Consider the following 5922-nt stretch of genomic DNA (forward strand, 5'->3'; position numbering starts at 1 on the left):
CAGCATAACTAAGGGAGGATTCAGGGTCACCTGGTCCAGCCCTAACTATATGCTTTAGCAAAAAGGAAAGTTTTAAGCCTAATCTTGAAAGTAGAGATAGTGTCTGTCTCCCGAATCCAAACTGGAAGCTGGTTCCACAGAAGAGGGGCCTGAAAACTGAAGGCTCTCCCTCCCATTCTACTTTTAAATACTCTAGGAACAACAAGTACTCCTGCAGTGCGAGAGCGAAGTGCTCTAATAGGGTGATATGGCACTACAAGGTCATTAAGATAAGATGGGGCCTGATTATTTAAGACCTTGTATGTGAGGAGCAGGATTTTGAATTCAATTCTGGATTTAACAGGAAGCCAATGAAGGGAAGCCAATACAGGAGAAATATGCTCTCTCTTCCTAGTCCCTGTCAGTACTCTTGCTGCAGCATTTTGGATTAGCTGAAGGCTTTTCAGTGAGTTTTTAGGACATCCTGATAATAATGAATTACAGTAGTCCAGCCTGGAAGTAATAAATGCCTGAACTAGTTTTTCAGCGTCACTAAGCGACAGGATATTTCTAAGTGGAAGAAAGCAGTCTTACATATTTGTTTAATATGTGCGTTGAAGGACATGTCCTGGTCAAAAATGACTCCAAGGTTCCTCACAGCATTACTGGAGGCCAAGGTAATGCCATCCAGAGTAAGAATCTGGTTAGATACCATATTTCTAAGATTTTCAGGGCCGAGTACAATAACCTCAGTTTTATCTGAATTAAGACGCAATGAACTGATCTTAAAGTAAAATAAAAAATACCTGGGTATCTGTGATCAAAACTCTGCCGTGGGTGATCCCAAGCCCTGATAAGAAAGGAGCCGGGGGTGCACATAGGGCTAGCAACTACACATAAAACCGTAAAACCCAAACTGCTACAGAAACATTGACAAGAGAACATCAAGTAGGCTTGATTTTGGAATGAGGATCTTCAGATCTAAAATTACTGATAAAGTCAAGACTTTTGGAAGCCATGGGACCAAAAATCTTTCTTTAATGCACGAGCATCAATATTCATACATAGACTGTGAAGAGTTTACTAATATATATATTTGATACAATCCTGTTTATTATAATATTATATTATATTATATATATATGTAATATCTCAAAATAACTTCCCCTCTCACCCATATGGGCAGTGTATCCTTCAAGCTCGGGTCTTCTACCAGAGGCCTGGGAGCTTGAGGGTCCTGTGCAGTATCTTTGCTGTTCCTAGGACTGCGCTCTTCTGAACAGGGATCTGGGATGTTGTTCCTCGGATCTGCTGGAACCACTCGCCTAGCTTGGGGGTCACTGCATCTAGTGCTCCAATTACCACTGGGACCAATGTTGCCTTCACCCTCCACATCTTCCTGAGCTCTTCTCTGAGCCCTTGGTATTTCTCCAGCTTCTCGTGTTCCCTCTTCCTGATGTTGCTGTCATTCGGTATCACTGCGGGTCTATCATTCCCAAGTACTTGTGACTGTCTTCAATGTCATTCCCATTTGTTATATTTTGCCACAAAAAACATTAGCCACAACCCATTTTATTCTCCTCGCAACCGAAAAGTGTCTGCCACCAAATTTCAAAAATTTCACGAAATTCACTGTGGTTATACATGTGTCCTCTTGTAGATGCCGAGACAAGCAGAACACGGAGCCTCGATGACCCCCAGAGTCATTATGAATGCAAATCAATAAGGTGTTCTTATACGTATAGAAATGTATGTCTCTGTGGATATAATGAGGCTGATTAGAAATTAGTTTCAGTTATGTTTTACATATGATGTCCCAGTTCATCTCTGTAAAACACACAAAGTTCATTTTTTTAACAATAAACCACCAGGGACTGTGTGTACATAAGAAGCACATATATGAAGCTCAAACACATACACACATGTGCACACACATTTTTCAAATGCACTCATTCTGAAGTACAGATGAGTCATTTTCTGTAGTTTTCTCAGTCTGCCTGTTGAGTAGAATCCCAGTTGGCTTGCACTGTACAAAGTAATAGCTATATCAACAGTATGTGAAAAACAACATTCATGTGACAAAAATTACCATAATTACATTTTGGATTACTAATGAATGTTAGCTAGGATCTGAACTGTGTGTGTGAATCCCACCCAGAAAGTTAGTGCTTATATTACTGCCAGATTTCAGCAGTTCATTTGGTGTGTACAAAAAAATGTTCTTTAACCTTTAGCTTAGGGCTGACCTGTTTTCTGTTTGTCCAGATTTGTTCCTTTGTGTACTGGTGGTGACTTTCAAACAACCTTCCTGTGTACAGTGTGTGTTTTCATTGCTAGACACATGCTGTTTGCAGCTGCATGGGGGCATGCAGCTCAAAGAGACACTACAAGGCTGTGAACCCTGAACGGAAACTGATGGGACTAGCTCATTCAGATGTGTCACGTATCCGCTCATCACCTCAGGACCTCATCATCGCCCATATGTGACACTTACTTCCTCCTAAAGTTCAAAATAAAAACCTCAGGATGGTGTCGACCCATATGCGGGGGAAGGTTTTATGAAGGTAAAGCAAGGTGATTTAAGGGTTGACACAGAGACAAAATATTTATTTTATTATTGCTGTTAGACCAGACAGGCTTTGCTGGAAGGCACTGCTCTAATTTTTGCCTTTTCATCCTTATGTTGCCTGATATTTAATTCCTGTCTTCATGTTTTACTGTTTTACTCCACTGATGCCTCCTAATCAGTTAAAAGTGCTTCCAACGATTTCTGAAGCACTGTTATTAATATCAAATAAAAATATGTTGTAAATGAACAGATACTGACAAAAATAAAGACAGCTACTGACATTTACTGACATTTCCCCCACATTAAACAATTGTGCATGTGTGAATGTGCACACATGTGAGTAAGGCTCACGCTGAACATAGGAAGGTACAGTCAATGTGGAGAAGTGTGCTCACTCCAAATTTGTGTTAAACTGAGTTGGGGTTTAGATGTTCAGCTGATATGTGGAATGTTTTACAAATGATTTCACAGAGCTATTTGAAGGCTGGATTTAATTGTACTGCTGAGAGAGGTGTCCAGCTAGAAACACATATAAAGATGTTAAAGAGGGTAAAGTGGTTGCAAGGCTGATTTGCAGGAAGAGAGTTGCAGCACATTTACACCAGAGGAATAATAATGCAATGGTTTATCTGAAAATTCCATTATTCTCTATTAGTTTTGTGTGGTATTTGTCACTAGAAATTGAACTGAAGGCTAAAAATTGACCATTTTCTGCTACTTTAAACAGCACTGTGTAAACGATTTGAGATGCCCTTCATATTTTCATAATTTGATAGGAAAATGGGGAAAGAGGGCAGCAATTTATTCAAACATGTAGAAGCATACATATTAATACAATATATAGTGCAAAAACCGTTTTTCTTTATTATTCTAATGAGCTTGAAAGTCATTATTTAGCAGGACCCCTTTTATTCTTCACAGTCTGTACTCTCTTTGGCAAGATTTCTTGTAATTCCTTTAAGTAGTCAGGAATAGTTTGCCAGACTACTTAAGGACATTCCAAAGCTCTCCTTCAGATCTTGTCTTACTTTTTTGTTCCATTCTCTGTCAAGATGATGCCACACTGTTTCACTAATCTTGGGCAGGCCATTCAATGACTTTCCCTTTCACTCATTTATGTGACACAACACTGGTTCATGCCTTGAGTTGAGTGCCTTTTTATGCTTGAATTTTTGTATGTATGTATGTATGCACACACACACATATTTTATATATATATATATATATATATACATATAAACACCCAGCACGCCCCTGCGGGCGGTTTATCCTTCAAGCTCGGGTCCTCTACCAGAGGCCTGGGAGCTTGAGGGTCCTGCGCAGTATCTTAGCTGTTCCCAGGACTGCGCTCTTCTGGACAGAGATCTCCGATGTTGTTCCCGGGATATGCTGGAGCCACTCGCCTAGCTTGGGAGTCACCGCACCTAGTGCTCCGATTACCACGGGGACCACCGCTACCTTCACCTTCCACATCCTCTCGAGCTCTTCTCTGAGCCCTTGGTATTTCTCCAGCTTCTCATGTTCCTTCTTTCTGATGTTGCTGTCATTCGGAACCGCTACATCGATCACTATGGCCGTCTTCTTCTGTTTGTCTACCACCACTATGTCCGGTTGGTTAGCCAACACCATTTTGTCCGTCTGTATCTGGAAGTCCCACAGGATCTTAGCTCGTTCATTCTCCACCACCCTTGGGGGCGTCTCCCATTTTGACCTCGGAACTTCCAGGCCATACTCGGTACAGATGTTTCTGTATACTATGCCGGCCACTTGGTTATGGCGTTCCATGTATGCCCTGCCTGCTAGCATCTTGCACCCTGCTGTTATGTGCTGGATTGTCTCAGGGGCATCTTTACACAGCCTGCACCTGGGGTCTTGCCTGGTGTGGTAGACCCCAGCCTCTATGGATCTTGTACTGATAGCTTGTTCTTGTGCTGCCATGATTAGTGCCTCTGTGCTGTCTTTCAGTCCAGCTTTGTCCATCCACTGGTAGGATTTCTGGATATCAGCCACCTCCTCTATCTGCCGGTGGTACATACCGTGCAGGGGCCTGTCCTTCCATGATGGTTCCTTGTCTCCCTCCTCTTTCTTGGGTTTCTGCTGCCTGAGGTATTCACTGAGCACTCGGTCAGTTGGGGCCATCTTCCCAATGTATTCTTGAATGTTTGTTGTCTCATCCTGGACTGTGGTGCTGACACTCACCAGTCCCCGGCCCCCTTCCTTCCGCTTAGCGTACAGCCTCAGGGTGCTGGACTTGGGGTGAAACCCTCCATGCATGGTAAGGAGCTTTCTTGTCTTGATGTGAGTGGCTTCTATCTCCTCCTTTGGCCAACTTATTATACCAGCTGGGTACCTGATCACGGGCAGGGCGTAGGTGTTGATAGCCCGGATCTTGTTCTTACCGTTCAGCTGACTCCTCAGGATTTGCCTGACCCTCTGCAGGTACTTGGTGGTTGCAGCTTTCCTAGGGGCCTCTTCATGGTTCCCATTCGCCTGCGGGATCCCCAGGTACTTGTAACTGTCCTCTATGTCTGCAATGTTGCCTTCTGGTAGTTCAATCCCCTCAGTTCTGACTACCTTCCCTCTCTTTGTTACCATCCGACTACACTTCTCCAGTCCGAACGACATTCCAATGTTATTGCTGTATAGCCTGGTGGTGTGTATCAGTGAATCGATGTCTTGTTCACTCTTGGCATACAGCTTGATGTCATCCATGTACAGGAGGTGGCTGACAACTGCTCCGTTTCGTAGTCGGTATCCGTAGCCAGTCTTGTTAATGATCTCACTGAGGGGGTTCAGACCTATGCAGAACAGCAGTGGGGACAGAGCATCTCCTTGGTAGATCCCGCACTTGATGGTGACTTGTGCTATGGGCTTGGAGTTGGCCTCTAGTGTTGTACGCCACATCCCCATTGAGTTCCTGATGAAGGCTCTTAGGGTCCTGTTGATCTTGTACAATTCTAGGCATTCCAGTATCCAGCTGTGGGCCATTGAGTCATAGGCCTTCTTGTAATCAATCCAGGCAGTGCACAGGTTGGTCAGTCTGGTCTTGCAGTCTCGGCTGACTGTTCTGTCTACCAGTAGCTGGTGTTTTGCGCCTCTGGTATTCTTGCCAATCCCTTTCTGTGCCCCGCTCATGTATTGACCCATGTGCCTGTTCACCTTAGCCGATATGATGCCTGACAGGAGCTTCCATGTAGTACTGAGGCAGGTTATTGGTCGGTAGTTGGATGGGACCGGTCCCTTCTTGGGGTCCTTGGGGATCAGGACCGTCCGACCTTCGGTTAGCCATTCCGGGTGTCTCTCGTCAACTAGCAGCTGGTTCATTTGTGCTGCCAGACGCTCGTGGAGTGCAGTCAGCTTCTTCAGCCAGTAGG

This window comes from Pelmatolapia mariae, linkage group LG17, assembly GCF_036321145.2.
Source record: "Pelmatolapia mariae isolate MD_Pm_ZW linkage group LG17, Pm_UMD_F_2, whole genome shotgun sequence".
NCBI classification, from domain to species: domain Eukaryota; kingdom Metazoa; phylum Chordata; class Actinopteri; order Cichliformes; family Cichlidae; genus Pelmatolapia; species Pelmatolapia mariae.